This window comes from Solea solea, chromosome 4 (assembly GCF_958295425.1).
Source record: "Solea solea chromosome 4, fSolSol10.1, whole genome shotgun sequence".
Taxonomy (NCBI): domain Eukaryota; kingdom Metazoa; phylum Chordata; class Actinopteri; order Pleuronectiformes; family Soleidae; genus Solea; species Solea solea.
Window position 1 is genome coordinate 15,670,939 of NC_081137.1, and position 18,519 is coordinate 15,689,457.

An 18,519-nucleotide genomic window follows, 5' to 3' on the forward strand; every position below is an offset into this window, starting at 1 on the left:
CTAAGTTAGCATTATAATTAATGTAGATAATAAAAAACAAGGGCAGGAGGATTTACTCTGCAGACTGTTGGTATATGAAATGTCACATACTATATCAGGGCTCCAGAGTGCGACCATTTTGGTCGCATATGCGACCAAAAATTTTAAGAGTGCACCTAAGGATTTTTCGAGGTCGCACCGGTGCATCTAAAAAATATAAATGTACTTTGCAAGCACATCATCTCTCTGTGTTCTCCTGTGACTCAACTGACAATCATGGTAGATAATTATCTTGGTCTAAACCAATAAGAGACAGAGTTTGGGCGGAACTTTGCCTTAGATTGGCTGTGGTCACTGCTCTCCGTTGTGTGTATTTAAAATTTGCAAGCGGCAAAACATAAAAAAAAAAAATACGAGCGGCGCAGCGACCTGAACGCCACGGCAGCGGAAGGGAAAAGAGACAAAACGAGGCTAAATGAAGAGGGGCAGAAGTATTGAAAGTTTTTTCACTAAACAATCTAAGCCGACAACCAACCCTACTGCCATTCCCTCGGTTCCTGCTGAGATGCCAAGCCCCGGTCCTTCGGCGGCATCAGACGCGGAACCAGAGGAGACAACCGAGTCAGAGAAAGAGCCCGGCCCTGAGACTCAGAGTAAGAAGCTGAAAACGTATTCTTTCAGGCAGGACTGGTTGAAACAGTTTCCCTGGTTACGGTACGATAAAGGACGTAATATAATGCACTGTGTATACTGTCATGAGTGCGGTCAGAGTATGGCCGGTAATAGTGCATTTGTAAGCGGGTCAACAACGTTTCGTATCGAAACTTTAAAAAAACACAGCATGTCCAAAAAACACACTACATGCCGGGACCGGTGTGTGGAGAAAGTTGCCCCTCTGCCAGCTGCATTTCAGCGGCAGGCAGCAGCAATCAGGTCCTCTGAGGAATCAGAAATGTTTGATCAGAAATGTTTGATCGAAATAGTCAATTTCAGTTCAGTGTAGCACTTTAAGCACAAGCACTGTTTTATTTGGGAATGTTTTATTGTGCTTAATGTTTTATTTTGCAATTTCAGCTCAGTGAAACACTTCAAACACCTTATTTTTCTTATGTCAATGTCCCTCAAATAAAGACAAGGATTTCTCAATATCGTAATCTTGTTTGGAAATCATTCACGTTATATTAAAGTTATGGAGCCAGAAAGGTCTCCTTATGGCGTTAAAATTCGAGTGCACCTAAATTTTGTGCCAGTGCACCTAAAAAAAAAAGTAAGGCGCACTAGTGCAACCAATTCAAAATGTTAGTCTGGAGCCCTGTATATATTAAGGAACTGTCTAAACATGGCTCAACATTTAGTTGCTTAGAGACTGTAGTTTGTTATAGAATGGAACCGCTGTGGCTCACATTGTTCACCCCTGCACATGATTCAACATTTCAAATAAGAACGCAACATTATAACCAGTAATAGAATTATTTGTGCTCAGTCTCTTCTCAACTTTACAAAAGTAAAATATCAATAGAAAAATACAAAATGAAGTGTTGATATGCTCTGAGGTGTAGTGCTGGTCTATACCAGTGTCACCTGAAAGTGGAATCAGAAGACAAGCAATCTTCTTCTGGTCATGACCTTGCTGCGACATTCTATGGCAACAGACAATGTAGCCTTTTGGCAGTACCTTTCACATGAATCTAAATTTTGAAACCATTACAACCAGTTAACAGCTCGTCCTTAATCCACTATTTAAAAACCCCATTTCTAGTTTGTAGGATGTGCAACCGACCAGTCAGCTTTGTTGTTCAAGTATGTTTCCACAAAGGAACGACTCCTCTCAGACCTAGAGGCTTTTGGGGAGCTGAGTGCAGCACTCATTAAGGCTGTATAACCCTTGTATTTAATCAGTTTAAGACAAATCTGACAGAAAAAACATAATGCGGTAACAAACATAACCAGAAGCTGAGGATACATTTATAGAAGCATTACAGTCAGCTGTTCAGTGTTTTACTTTGGAAAAGTGCCCATGTTCAAGTCAACATGGCTGCATCTCATCTGAGAAGCAAAGTATGTCTTAAAAAATAGATAATGTATAATTCACACAGTGACAGAAACAGAGTAGCATAACTTAACTTCAGGGGTGGCGATGTGAGTAAGGAGACACGCTTGCCTGTCACAGAAATGGAACGGACTCTTAAGTATTTATTCTTAGAACGAATAAACATAATTTCCTGGTGACATTAACTGGGTTAAGATTCTCCATTCAATAAGAGAGTTAAGCTGCGGCAAGGAACACAGTCTGTAGAGAATGGAGTTGTCACATGCTGCCTTGACACATTAAAACCCTTTCGACAGCCTGCCACCTTCCACTCAGTGGGGGAAGGGGGTGGAACAGCTTTAACAGAAAAAGAAGAAGAAAAAAAAAATCCCAATATGTTGCAGCTAAAAAGACGCTGAAAATGTGCGGCAAGCATTTATCACGTCGTGCAGATGTCAGCCAACACATGTAACTGATGAAAAGAGAATTTTTCACTTCTTCAAAAAACAATCGCCATAGCATTTTTCTTTATACATCTGGATCTCATTTAGCTGCTTTTACATTGACAGGTAGAGCTGCCTCTCATGTGCAGAGATAACTGGTTAAACAAAGCAAAACCTGGCATCTGTGAACACTTCAAAGAAATGAGTCTCGTCTTATAGAATAAGTCTTTTAACAACAAGGTTTACTTAAAAGACAAACAAATTAAAGCACTTAGATCTATCAAAGTGTGCAATATCGTGTTGAGTGTTTGCACAGGAGCAACAATCTCTTAACTCTGTATGCACAACAGAAACATGTAGCTCATGGTGTGAAGTACCTGACCACCACCTTTGTTTAATTAATCTGACTATCAGCAGTCCAAGGCCAAGGTGGATTACCCCAGTTATCAACTTAAATTATGGAAATAAAAAAAGCCCTGTGTAGTGCTGGTGACTTGGAGCTACCAACTGATGTGTCGGCCTCATTTCATGTTCATCACCGCTGTTTTAGCCTCAAACCACAGGCAGACAACTGAATGAAAATACACCACTCAAGTTTTTACACACAGCGAGTGACAATCCCAGTCACACCCGCTACTGTTAAAGCTTGGAGCCTGTAAGCATTTGCTATGGTTGCAAAAGCAAAAGTACGGTTTTATTCCCTGGGCCCCCTGGTGCTGCAGCTGATCGTTTCGGCCCGCAGATTATGACAGATGCCCTTGATGGGACAGATCCATCGCCTTCGGCAGGAGCAAAAGATATGGGAAGCAATATCGGAAAAAACTGAGATTTGCGTCGATCACTGTCAAAATGGATACACAGCTTGGCATATGTATGATGGAAAGCGGTGTCTATTCCTCAAGCTGGAGTCATTTTCACAGTTGCTTAGAAAGAGGAGAAAATAGCACTGCGGGAGAAAAAGTATTCAGCTGAAACTGTTTGACAGGAGGACTGTTTTCAGGACAGGTAATACAGGAAATGAAAATCTGCTACGGACAGTGGAACGCACACATTTGCTGCTTTGTTTGAAAAGTTTTTTGTTGCTCATTTCTGAGCAAAAATCACGTTCAGCAGGTGAATAAAAATTTTCTGTTCAACCCATAATTAACATTAACTAAAGGGCCAGAAGACAGGCAGTGGCGATCATTGTTGCCTCTCAGCAAAAAGGTCCCTGGGTTTGGATCTTGGTTCAACTCTTTCAGTGTGGGTGTGCATAAGTTCTCAGATTTCCTTTCAGTCAAAAAACATGAAGAATTGGGCATTAGATTAATTGGACACTCCAATCTGACTGTAGGTGTGAGTGTTAGAGTGAATTGTTGCTCTTCTCTGTATCTCCCTGTGATGGACTGGCGACCTGTCCAGGGTGTACCCCGCCTTTCACTTTATGTGAGCTGGGATTGGCTCCAGCGGCCCCTTCAACTATCATGTGGAGGATTAAGGGGTAGAAAATGGATGGATGGATGGATGGATGGATGGTTGGTATATTAACTATGCATCCCATATATGCGAATACTCATGTATAAATAAATGTTCTCAGGGGCCTAAAGGGTCAAATTAACAACAGATCATTCCACCAATATCAATAATTTACATGTCATGACCCTCATCATCCTTACCAGTAAAGGCATTCTGTCATATTTATGCTTCATGTACAGGCACACAGATGACCATCCTTTTAGTCAAATGCAAATCACTTTGATGGAGATTAAATAAAAAATAATCTCTTTAATCATTTTAATAAAAAAAAAAAAGGCATGGGAGAATAAGGCCTGTAAACTGTGCAGCAAAAGGGAAACAAGGTATCATAGTTTATTTCACCTGGTAAACCTATTCAATGATGGTGATAATGTCATTCAACAAAGACAGCAATTATAATGAAATAAAGACTAGAACTAAAGAAGTACTGTACATTAAGAAATTGCAGTTACTATTTTTCAGGTTGTCCATCACAGTTCACAACAATCCGTTTGTGGGTTACTTAAAATGTTTAAAACTCTGCTAAGCACAAGTCAAATTTTCGCATACTCTGGCTGTAAAATGTAAGGACATGAGTCAGTCCGCTTAGGTTCCTTGTGAATGGCAAGGAGGGGGAAAAAAAATACAGAGAGTCCCTCATACAAAATAACTATTCAATCTGGGTGTGTTTTTGAATGATGCCATAGAAAATGAACAGTAAAAATGGGTTTCCAGGATCACAAATTATCATGAATTAAAAAAACAAAAGCTCTTCCTGACTAAACAGATAATGTACATAACTTTCTTGGGGCAAACTATATAACTGATGGAAAATTACAATATGACCAACTGGAAAACTCGTCCCTTTCCACTCGCTGTTCAAAGTGGAACAACACAAACCACTCTGTTTACATGTTGAAAAAGCCAGCTCTTGACATTAACCAGTAATTATCAGATCATACTGGATATGAAGTGTGTGAGCAATGGAGCGCGTGACACTGAGCAGAAATGTTTTTACCTCCACCACAGAGAGCACTACAAACTAGTGCTCAAAGGAAATTTGTTGGGGCATCCGAGGGAACATCATTACAGTCCCAAGAAACTTATGAAAAATAGACTTCTGGTAAACAAGATTAACACAAACAGTGTATTTAGTTAGGAAGAATGTATATGCTGCTGTGTCTGTGTACATCTGTGTGGGGGAGGGTACACTGGCTAATTAAAAAGTCTGCCTTTATAATAACAGCCTATTCTCTCTATACCATCTGACACAGCACATCCCAGTAGAGTTACCGGGAGACCGGGAATGAACATGAGGAATTTAGGGTGTCAGCGCTCCACCCAATACCCCCACTGCCATTCACTTACTCATCCCCCTACGTCTAGGCCTCCCCCATCTCCTGTCCTCCATTTTTCTAACACACCCATGATTGTAGAGTGCCAGTCCCCCAGGCCTCCAATTCTCTTCAGCCCTGCTGATTGTAACCCCAGCACCCATCCCCTCTACCTTTGTTGGCATACAATGGGGAGCGAATCCTGTCTCCTGGCAACCAATCCCATCGGAGGTTGCCGTGGTGCTTAAGAGACGGCATGAGAGAAAGGAGAGGTTTGTGGAAGTGAACAAACTCAAGCTTGAATGTGTCGTGGGGAGGCATCTTTGTAATGATCCATGTGGTTTTCTTTAAAATGTTCACAGTAAACACAGGCACAATGTGGTTGCAATGAAAATAAAAACATGTCATGAAATGATTTTCTATATATATTATGTGCAAGGCAGTGGAATATTAATAACATGAAGCTACCTGCGAGGCTGAAAGAAATCATTATTCATATCCTAAAAATAAAGGTTGTCTCACAGAGCTATGGTTTGTCACAACCAGACAATTCAATGTAGGAGTCCACAGAGTGAATCATCTCTTGTTGCTTCACCTCTCCTAACCAGAGGTGATGCCTCTGGCACAAACCAAAAGACCAGCTCAGTGTGCAGTGTTGTTTTCCACTCTATTCTCAGATGAAGCCATTAAATATCCTGTGAGTTAGCCAGAGCCAGCCAGCCATCTGGTGTCAGACAGAGAAGCCTGGAGTCACAACCGTCCTGTGATCTGAGGCTGTTGTCCACATAGTGGAACTTATCACAGTGTTTAAGTATGTCATGCTTCAGCTAATATCACCTGCTGTCATCAAAAATACTGTTAGACTGAAAATAAAGAGTTTAAAAAGACAAACTCTTACTCATCTTACGCAAAAATAAAAAAAACCCAACTATTTGTAGTTGTTATCTTCTTCCAAATTACAGCCTGATTGATACAGTATGAATAATAACGGTATTCATGTTCAATGTTTTTAACAAATAGTATGGATTAGAGGTTGACCGATGCTGATGAATTGGGCTGATATTTTTGTTAACAGTTATGTCTCTCTAATTGACATTTTGTGTCTGCACTACAGGCACTTTTGTGCGTGTATATATATATATATATATATATATATATATATATATATATATGTATGTATGTATACACACACACACACACACACACACATATATATATATATATACATACATACACACACATACACACACACACACATATATATATACACATATACATATATTTAAATATTAAATGAAAATAATGTAAATAAAATATCAAATACATGAAAGCTCATCATATCTAAAGTTAAACCTTGTCAAATAACCTTTTAGGTTAATTAAAAATAAAGGCTTAGTAACTTAGCAACGTATGTAAACAAAAATGTGTAAATATGCATATATAATAATCAGCCTACTAATTAAAAAATAATTGGGCAATGTAGAGTATTAAATAACGGCAAACAATCAATCTGCCCAACTGATTAATCTGTCTGCCTCTAGGATGGATTTCCTCGCACTGAAGGGGATTGACACAAAAGGACTTAAAGTTCAACGTGTCGGTTCTTTCTGGTTAGTGTAATGGTGGCACATTTCTGTGCTGAAATGAAGAGATACCCATCAGCCAACATGTTCACTAATACCTATATATCTGCAATAACCATCAATTGATCCATTGTCACACTATTCAGTAGCCAAGAAAATGTAAGGCTCTTAACAGCATGTACATGGACGCCTGAGCCTGGATACATTTTATCAGAAGTGATTTGTCTTTACCAGGTCTTTGAGACGGACATGTTTAAGCTGTGGTATGACAAGTAGCCTCAGCAGGCCATAATAAACCCTGAAACCTGGAAACAGGCTGACAAGCTCATCATGACCCTTCCACTAACCAGGCTAAAGACCCTGACAGCATTGGCAGTGGTCATAGTGGATGATAAGCTTCTTTCTCTACTCTTTGACCCTAAAGAGCATCCTTGGGAGTAAAGTCTGAAAAGCCAAGTCTTACCACAGGGGAGATAAAGCCAGCAGCTATTTCAGGCTCGCAAGACAAAAACATTGACCAGAAAAAGCTTGTCTCGGTGGAAGACGCTATACTGGAATTCATCTGGAATATACTGGAATTTGTGGAGTGCAACAATTAGCCGACATTGTCAACAAAAATCATTGGGTCAGAATGAGTTGCCGACTAATTCAATAGTCAGTTACAGCATTGTGTGTATTTCAGAAAAATAGATAATGAGTTACTGTGTGTGGTGGGGAAAATTGATGTGCAAATACATATGGAAGTTTGGATCAAGATTTTTTTCTCATTAACAGCGAGTGGAAATATTTTCAGGTTTAATGCTTCAGCTCCTTGAAAAACAAATACACAATTAGAACAAAAGAGAGGAAAAAGAAAGCAACTCAAAAAGAGAAAAACAAAAATGAGCTTCCACTTCTAAAGACTGTGGCACATTATCCTGGATGGGTGACAATGGTGGGCAAACATTAGCAATTCATTATAGTAAAACTGCAGTCTGGGGGTTTTGGAATGAGCAAATGAAAAAGCACAGGCGCTCTACCCATCATAAACAGGCATGCAAAACTCCTGTGACCATGCTGAAGAACATCAATTATTTCAGGCACAGCAGAGGATAACGTCTTAACTTGGATGCTACGAAAAAAAGGAGACCGAATGTTCGCCCCATTGCCCCTGCTGAAACTATTCAATTTGAAGCAATGTGGGCACCCGGAGACTGAGCCTGCCTTGGTTTATTTAGTCTTGGAGAAAGCTGGGGACCGGTGAACTATACGGATTATGCTGTAACACAGCATGAAAGCTCCACTTGCCATACAGAGCTGCCATCAATTCCCAGTGTGGATGACCTAAAGGCTGTTTTGACATAATTGAACATTAAATGATGGAGAGGTGACGAATGACGGGCACTTTACTCAGCTGCCTGAACATTTGACCGCCTAGACGAGCCTTGGGCGAAGTAGTTAATGCCAGAGCTGTGAATGTCTGCAGAAACTAATTTGCTGCATGGATCCATGAACATCAACAGTTAGTGACAATAACTGGGATGTAATTACATAATTATTGAAGTCTGGCCTTACCAGTGATCCTGCTTTCTTTCTATAGAAAAAAAAACATTATTACCTCCCTGCTACTGCTATACTATTTAATAAATCAACAAACAGGAAGATTTTAATTAGGGCTGAAATTCTTATTATTATTATTTACATACAAATTATTATTTATAAAGATCATAAAATATCTTTCCAATTGATCAGTTATTTTGGTCCATAAATATTAGAAAATTGTGAAATCCCAAATAGAGACGTCCTCTGATATCTTGTGCTGTTCATAAATCAAAAAGTATTCCATTATTCCATTTAATAAAACACATCCATCAATTAGGGTCACACGGTGGTGTAGTGGTTCGCAATCTCGCCTTGCAGCGAGAAGACCCGGGTTCGAGCCCCGGTTGGAACAAGGGCCTTTCTGCATGGAGTTTGCATGTTCTCCCCGTGTGTGTGTGGGTTCTCTCCGGGTTCTCCGGCTTCCTCCCACAGTCCAAAAACATGCAATGTGGGGATAGGTAAATTGAACACTCTAAATTGACCATAGGAGTGAGTGTGAGAGTGAATGGTTGTTTGTCTCTATCTGTGTGTGTGATGGACTGGCGAACTGTCCAGGGTGTACCCCGCCTATCGCCCGATGTAGCTGAGATTGGCACAGCACCCCCCGTGACCCTCTGGCGGAAGATAAAGCGGTAGATGATGACTGACTGACTGACATCCATCAATTATCGAAATAGATGGCATTGAATTTATTGGTTAACTTATAACTGTTGTAGCACAAATTTCATCATAATATTTTCTAAAGAACTTAAATTAGAATATAAAGTAGTTAAAAATCATGCCCCTGAGAATTTGGAAGGACAGAGGGAAGAGAAAAATATAGCAAGGACAAATCCACACTGGGGTGTTCCTTAATGGTCTGTTAATCAAAAAGGTTGAGTCCTCATCACAAGACTCACAAATCACGGCCTTGGGATTTTACTTCTTATTTGCATTACACATTAATATTCTAAAAGGCACTAGTGTGGATTTAACCAGCTGCCTGTCTAACCTCTGTGCCACCATATAGCCAGATACGTGCTAAAAATAGTCCTGGCTGACCCGACTACATCCCTTCCTCCCTCTGTCCCTGTGAGAGAAGGCACATTTATCTACAGCATTGCAATGAAGAGTCAGATAAGAATGTCCAGTGTCTTTGTGACCTGTGGGGACACACACACACCATATAAAAGGCTGGTGTCCTTGAGGATTTGTTGAAGCTGGAGACAACAATATGGAGACTGGTGGTGCCATAAAGCTGATAGGCTGAATGCCAGCCCCCCAGAAAGGCAAACAGATAAGAAGCTGATAAAAAAAAAAAAAACCTCATGGGAAAACAAATTCACATGTGCCAATATAGTCATGTGGAGAGGAAATGAAAACAGAAACACTGTAAAGGAGCAGTAAGGTGCTGAAATTGAGACATGTCAAGAGGCACACTGGCTGTCTGTAGATCAAAATCATGTCCTCTTTGAAGGGGAAACAAAATTTCCCGTAATCCCTGCAAGAAATTCTCCGACACGTGAAAGCAGTTTGCTTTGCTACACACACACACACGTATTTAGTGTGTCTTTGTTGTCACATAATCCTCGTTTACAGGAGCAAGACAGTGGTGGAGAAGGAATAGGTGTGGTACACAACAATGTGCAGGTACATGGAGGTTTCTTTTTAACCAGAAGTGAACCTGCTAAAAGAAGTGACTGAATCCTTTCCCTTTTCCAGTAAAGAAGTTTTTCTTTTTGTTATTTTTTTTTTAACTCCAAGAAAGTTGTGTTTGACAAACGCACCGTAAACAACCATGTCCAACACACAACAGAAGAAAGCACTGTGGAGAGCACTGCCAATGTCACGGTGGTTACGCTTGTACATCTTTCACTTCAGTCCGTTTCTCAAACTCCGCAGCAACTGAACCATTTTAGATCATCGACTGAATGGTGCTCATCATAACGTCATGTTGGCTATCATTAAATCACCAAACGATTCTCAGTGCATCCGAATTGTTTCTTCTAAACTGTGTATTTAAAATTTTAATAATTAGGAAAAGAGACTGTAGCGTTAAACTGCTCTCACTTGAGCTGACCTGAAAGAATTCTTCAGTCACCATTGCCCACATTATTTTTCATTTACATAATGTGTTGAGGATTGGCGATACACTGCTATCACACATTGATGTGCTAAAACACATCTCTGGCCTGGGTGTTTGAGGGAAAAAAAATCCAAGAAGCTACATATAGTAATATGGCATTTTCCACATTGATTATTTTATCCATCAAATATAACCCACATTGAGAGCTTGCAAAAATATTAAAAAATATTCTTCTAAGTTCATAAGACATAAGGAATTAGGTATGGTACTGCTTATTAAAACGCAGGTATTTGTGTTTGAAGCCTCCAGTAGGTTACTATGAACCACACAAATTAAAGCCAGATGTCTCAGTGGGGTGTATTCACCGGGCGTCTCTGTCCTGACACAGGGGTTTTTACACACAGAGGGGGAGACAGCCATGCTGCAGCCTATCCTACCCCCCCCCCCCCCCCCCCCCCAAAACAAATAAAGTGTCTGATACAGACCAGGCCCCTGCCGGCGCCCCAGTCCAGCTTTTGTCCGGGCCCCAGGGCACAGTGCCAACTATGATCAGGAGAAAGCGTCACTGATCAAACACAGAAACACAAGTGCAGAAAAGTGCAGCTACTTCATTCAGACTGATGGACTCTCACAGAGTGCTTTTCACTGGGGGGTTTGAGAGAACATAGATCCTCACATGCACATTTGTGATACAGAAATGATAAGTGTGAGAATACAGAAGCAAAAAAGACTGTCTCACTTACAGAGAGAGGTAAACATACAAGCCGTTGAAACACAGGTTTCACAACAGGGATTAGAAATCCTTTCTGAAGTTACAAACAAGCCTTAAGATTGATTGACATCATTTCCCATTTCTAACTTTTCCAAAGCTCAGAAATCCCTTCTACTTAGTTTCACTCTACGTTTAAGGAAATTCACTTAAATGACTTAGGGCGTGAGAATAAATGAAGTGAGTTTAGTCAGATTTGCTTCTCTCAGCAATAATAAACTGCTTCTGCATACCATCTGAAACAAATCATCGACACCAACAACTGCAGCCTGCTGTGCTCAGTAACCTGGGGATTTGTTCATACTTAACTTTAAAAAGAGCTGAATTAAATCTGAACACATACACACAAAATCTTTATCAACTAAACACCTATGGAGGAGTAAAGAATCATATGGCTCATGGCCAAACCACTAAAAGGATTGAGGTGTGAGTCAAGAGTGCAAACACTTCACAGACATTTATAAAGTATCAGGAATTCAAACACAGATGCCTCCCAATGAATTCCCCAGCTCCTCCTCTTGTCTTCCAGAGAGTGCATTTTCAAACTGAAAGCCTGATCATGATTTGATATAATTTAACGACAAAGAACTTGAAACAGAGAAATTTAATTGCAACTAACAGTGTATTTCCCTTAAATCCGTCCATGCTTTCATGTCATAAGTGCCAAAAAAGGGGATTTAGTTACCTTTAGTTACCTTGGTTACATTTGTGTAGGCTGCAGAGGGCTAGCGCCTGCAGATTAAGGCATTACCTCTGCCTATGTTGGATTTACACAGTAGCCTATTTCCCATGTAGTACAGAGGCCTGTATTTCTGTTGGCTGGACTGGCTGCGAGGAGGTCTACTAGTTTGCCCTGATTGTGCCGTTTTCACTAGATTCTAGTCTAAAATTAGCTCCCCTGCCCAAAGAACATTGCATGAGGGTGGTCCTGTGGACATTTCTAGATAGTACACACTACTATGTGTTTTCATGCCCAGTATATGCTGTATGCTGCAGACCCAACACAGTCCATTTCATCAAAAACACTGTGGTTGTCAGCTGCCTGAGGCAGGAACAGTGTACTGACAAAGTACTTTAGAGTAACTACCAATATGTCAATTCCTTTTCAAATGCATTTATGACATGCCTTTACTCAAGCCCCTCTCATCCTGTCAAAGGACCAGCCAGAATGCAGTCTTTGTGAAAGTGTAACAACCCAGACAGTCCCTTGACTGTCCTCTGTGTGGGGGAGTCACTACAACAGGACATCAAGATAAGGCTGCTGTTGAAAGATAACAAGATGGATAATCCTTTGCCTGTCCTCACTTTCTTCTCTGTGCAGGCAGTGAAACAAGTCTGATGTTGCAAGGCTGGAGTTTCTTCCTCACTCAGATGTTCCAGGAGACAGGTGTTGTAAGAGCACCTGAGTGCTGAGCCCTGTAGGAAGCTGCAGGCAAGGAGACTGTCAGTTGTTGTTATCGCTTAACTGAGACCACTAGCTTTATTCATGCCTCTGGCTCACATTCACAGCCTCACCATGAGGAGAGAGTGCTCAAAACAAACACTCTTGTCTACATGGACTGTTAAGTGACAGGACATGTTTGAGGATGTTAAAAATAACTACACTGCACCGGTTTGGTCATGATACTGTATGGTGGGGTTTTTTCTCCAAGTTGAGAGAACTGCACCATTACAGAGGCGAAACTCACACTCAGAGTTGTGCCATCAATGTAGGCTAATTAGATCTATCTCCACCACCCAAATACAAATAATGTTCCAGACCTGATTGCTGCAAATTCCTTATGAAAGCAGTTCACACAGTGCCCACTGACATATATGTTATCCCCACATTCAATTGGACTCCAAAGCGTGAAATTGCTTCAGAATCAAACAGCAGCAGCTGTACTTATTTGAAGCACAGGCTAAAGCCGTTACTAGGGATGAGCTCAAACCACTTAGTTAGAAAGAGTTACACTTGCAACACGTTTCATCTTGCATTTAGCTTTCTAATGATGACAGCTTCACTAAACAAATACACATGAGCTTCCCGTCATCAGAGGTTAAACTGGAATGAGTAGTGGTGGGGAAAAATAAGATACACTGATGATGCAACTGTTTATATAGTTAAAGTTGTAAAGCTCGACTTGGTGATACGTGAGGTTGCTGTGGTTTCAACAGCAATCATTCACACTAATGGTTTTTATTTTAAAAATCCATTATACTTGCTACATTTACATGTGGCTTCAAATCTACTATGATTGGTTTGAACAGCGCTGGCTCCATTTTAGTTGCCACCGATTTATTTTTGGCCAGAGAGTAAGAAATATTTTTAGATACACTAATTAATTCACCTACATTGGTCCTATACATTGTGACAGCTTTCCCTGATTTGTCATGTGGGTCTCCCCCCCCCCCCCCCCCATCAGCCAGAGGTGACTGCAACATGGATTTGAGCTCCAAATTTTACCATGAGTCATAGTTTCACCTGTTATCATTCAGGCAAAAGAAAATTCCATCACATAGTGTTTGCCAATGTTTGTAGCTCACATACCTCACTACCTCAAAAACATACTTCTGTGGGCGTAACCTCAGTAAACAGGTGTTAACGGTCAGTAAATAACTGGCATTGTTTTTCCCTTAATGCCATGAGAAGCTGTGGTCTGAGAAAGTAGAGGTTGCACCTTGACTCTGACATCTTTTCATCTAAAACTTCACCATTGGCTGCTCCTGACTCTTTCACTACTTGCTTTACAACAAGCTGAACACCTTTAATGTGAAGCATCAGTAGAAGAATGCTCTGATTCTACTGGCAGTAATTTAGTACAGCTCTGAACTAGTGGAAAAGAGTCTCCAGTGAACAGAAATGGCTGGTATCAATGAGAGAACTGCAGTGGATTATATGATGCATAATTTACTTGTGAATCCCTCATCGTTAATCTGAATACTACTCAGCCATTACCAAATAAAACTATAATCCTAGATGCAAATTCACTGAATGGCAAATTTACATACAACCCCATAAATAGTATCTATAAATTAATGTTCCAAATAGTATGTGGCTAAAAGTAAACAACAAGAAAAGACACAATCACTAACGAACAACTTGATACAAAAAGAAGATTCAAGGATTCAAGGTCACCTGGTTGTTGAGTGAGTGGATGTAGCAAAGTGCTTTTGCAGGAAACCTGCCACACAAGCCAAGCCAGGCCAAGCCAACTCCCTGATGATTCTAATGACATCTAAAAAGGTCTGACCCCTACGTCGTCTAGACAGGCAGCCAAAAACTGCTTATAGGTCATCCTGGATCAGGCTGACAATGCATAATCTTAGTGAAAGTGACTGGGGCACCACATGCTGATGACTATTCACTGTATGTGGTGATAAGATCGCCTTAGAGTAAATGTGCAGTGATTATGTTTATGGTCCGTCTAAATGACTTCACTGAAGCCTCTTTCACACTTAAAGTAGCAGGTATGCCTAGGTTTTTTGATCCCAGGTGATTAGAACTGTTCCCATTGTCAGGGGTTGGTCTGCCTTGCGGTGTTTTTCCACCCATTTGTGAATTGTGACATCCTGCCAGAAACAATGCTATGGAGCTCAGTGACAACGCAACAGTGGTTTTCTATTTTTAGCTTCTCTTTAGTCCCTCTTTCAATCAATGATGTAATAAAAACTATTGAGAGTTGTCCTTAGTTGTAAACATCAGGGATTTTGACAAACATTCATGGCTATTTACATAGTAATAGACACCAATGCCAATTGGAGCCAAAGCTGATAAAAACATGCATGCAATGCAGCGTAATTTGAATTGGGAGTGAATGTCTATTAAACACATTTCCATTGGTCAGAACCCGTTCAAAACTGGGTTTAAAATAGGGTTTTTTTGACCAGTAAGAATTAGGAATTAGGAGCAGGTGGAGGTTATCCAGTAAATACTCCTCACACAGCAAAAGATAATCACTGATGTCTAAATCTCTTTTTCACTTTCACTTTAAAGCCCTCAGGATGTTACACTGCTACCCAGGAAATGTTTATGGCCAATTAATACGAGTTGGAGGTAAGAGACATTTTAGTTGATAAAATGCCAGGTGACATTGCAGGCAGCCTCAGCCTCTTTTTATGTGTCCACGGGTCATTAATCTACAACTCAAGCTCCTGAGTTGTGTTACAGCACCAACTGTCGCTGATAAATCATGTCCTTACTCACATTAGATACATATCCTGTCCCAAGGGGATTAAATGTGGAGCTGATGTTCCTTCTCCTTGTGAGTGCTGTTGGGTGTTGTGAGTGCTGGTATGACTGAGATGGGGTGGGGGTTCACTCTCCTTTCAATTATCAGCCACTCGGAGAAGAAGCCAGTCAGCCAGCCACGCAGCTGTGTGTGTGCGCCCATGAATTTTACATGTGCTGCATTAAGACACTTAACAGCTGGTTCTTTCGGAACCTACGAGCATCAACTGCAGCTTGGTGGCCCCAGTGTGCTGCTTATTAAAACAGCAGCACTAGTGATTAAGGATGTGCAATAATGTGCGCTCTGACCATCATAAACCAGCCCGTCACAGAGCTATTTTCAGTTCAATCTCATCTCTCTGGAGGGCGACTGGGCCAACTGCTGATTTCCTCACATGGTGGCGAGATGCACTACAGTAATTAAATGTGTGTTGTGGCTTGCTGCTGACCTTGCCGTGATTCAGGCGATGAGCCTTTTCTATGCCCAGCTGTTGCGGATGGTGGTCATCATACCGAGAGATCCAGCACCAGACACGCATTGTTTCTGCTGTTGCATATGTGTGTTTTTGGTTTTGTTATCATTTCTGTGTCTGCTGTTACTCTATTTGTTTTGGCCTCTTACAGAGCAGTGTTCTTGTTTCCAAAACATCACTTCTGTTTGTTTTTATTGTCATCTGTGTTTTCGAATTGCCCTAGTTCCTCTAATAGTTCTCCTAATTTAAATGTTTTTGGCCATTGCAGTGTGTCTCTCCTTAATGTTCGTCATTAATTAGCACTCCACTCTTAAACTTCTCCCACCTTGACTTAACATACAAGAAAAAAAAATTAAAAAAAAATAAAATAGACTTGGCAATTGGTAACTTTATGAGATAGGGAGTATATTGACACTGTGGGAAACTGAGTGGCCTTAGCAAAGGTTCTCACTCTAAGTTCTTTATTTTGTCAAAAAGGAGACAGTCCAGGTAAATATTCTCATTACTTTTGTTCCAAGATATTTAAGATACAAAGAATGATACTGTAAACTTTAATATTCTCTGTTTGTGAAGACATGGTTTTCTCTTCTATAATTTTACAAAGTCTTTTAGGCAAATTAAAATGGAGGGAAAACCTATCCTGACTTCTCAATTGCAGTCATTTTATGGGTGTGTTAGCTTGTTTGTAGTCACTGCAACCTGTTTGGCCAAGGGTGTGCCTGGATGCAACACATAGACGGTGGAAAGGCCGGGTCAAGTTAAGGTAACGTCTCACTGAAGGTGTCAACTCAGTGTAAAGAAAGAGTACTTGTGCATCACTTCTTGTTTTACTCAAATTGTGCTTGTTTAGCTAAGAGCAAAAAGTAAAAATGTAAAAAGCTGTCTGTATATAGCCTATTTATCTCAATTTGAAACCATGAATCTTAAAATTAGGCAAACATATCCTCTTTTCGAGACAAACCAGCTGCCCTCTTAGGGACAACCGATACTCACTCATGTCTGTGATACTCAATCTTCCTAAAGTTCTATCAGTTGCTGTACAGACTAAAACCCTTCAAGGCAAACTGTATTTGTGATGTTGGGCTGTATAAATAAAATTGGCTTGACTATTTTGAGGTCAGCAATATTTTTTACTGACATATTACATTTGTTAAAAGCGACATATCGAGTGCAACGGCTTTGCTGATGTGTTCAGTGTTGGAATCTATATTTAGTGACACTTTATATTTAACAATGAGAGTGCCACCACCAAGTGTTTTTGGGTTGTTTTTTTAAAATCGGTTTGAGAGTTTTTATAAAAACAAGAAATGTACGACATTAAACAGCAGACTTCTCTGATTTGAAATCAAAACATATGTCGTTTAAGGCCCACACCCCTAAAAAATAAAAACAAAAACATAAAGAAACAAACAACCCTCCAGAACCCAGACAGCACCTAAGCCTTCTGAAAAGCCAGAAAAACTCCAACTGCAAAGACCCGATTCCGCCGCAGGGATGAGTTTCATCTAATCTCATGTGTAAAGCCTTTTTCATGAAACCAAGTGTTTACTTGTATTCATGTTTGATCATACTACAGTCTGCATGTGCAGTGCATCATATCTGCCCACACACTTGCAGACATAACATCATCTTACTGTATATAAATCAAACTATAATCCTCAAGCACACATTTATCTACATCAGACAAAGTCTGAGGTTCACTTACTGGTGCATAAATAATGCAGAGACATTAAAAAATATACAGCAGATTTGTAAGGGCTGACAAGTCTACATGTTATATTTTTTTTTGATCTGTTTATAGAATGAAAACTGCAAGGGGAATTGGCCTCCGTTTAGCTTCAGCTTCATTATGAGGCAGCAAATGTTTTAAGAAATTAGATTTTCTGGGTCTAATTCTGTGCAAGTATTCTTAATACTCTTAACAAGATTTAGCCAGTCATGATTTTCACCACACAATCGCTTTAATATAATTCTTAATTCTATAATACAACAATAAACTGTTCAACCTAGAAGTTTGAGCATGGCAGAGGGCATGACAAATCTCCTTTACTCTATGGACAGGAGTTATTAGCATAATTAAGTAGTCTGATATAATAAATAGTTAAGAGACAGACAGAGAACTAATTAAATATGAGCACCACAGGTAGCGAAATTGAGTGGGACTGAATCAAGAGAAGCGCTTTCAGCAGACAACACTTATTTGCCTTTCCTGCCAAATGCACAGATGAAAATGTGTAATGGTTTTCAATGAGAGTGAGCTGCTAAAAATGGCACATTAAACAGCTGCTTTACCACCTCACCACCATCAACCACCCCACCACCCCACCACACACATACACACACACACACACACACACACACACACACACACCTTCCGCATATGTCGCTTATTTTCTGAGCCATAATATTTTTCAAGATTAGACACACAATTAACTCTAACATTCTTAGTGGAGCGAGTTGGGGGGGGGGGGGGGGGGCTTACTGCTAGAGGACAAAATATAATCATCTTTCCACAACCTCGGCTGTGTATAAGACAATAGCCTGGACATAAGCTGATAA

General features: G+C 40.3%; 1 protein-coding gene across 1 annotated transcript in view; it reads right to left on the reverse strand.

Annotated features, from left to right (window-relative positions):
• cxadr (CXADR Ig-like cell adhesion molecule) overlaps positions 1-18,519 on the reverse strand; it is a 38,650-nt gene that overhangs the window by 13,221 nt on the left and 6,910 nt on the right. The gene's annotated exons all lie outside the window — the stretch shown is intronic.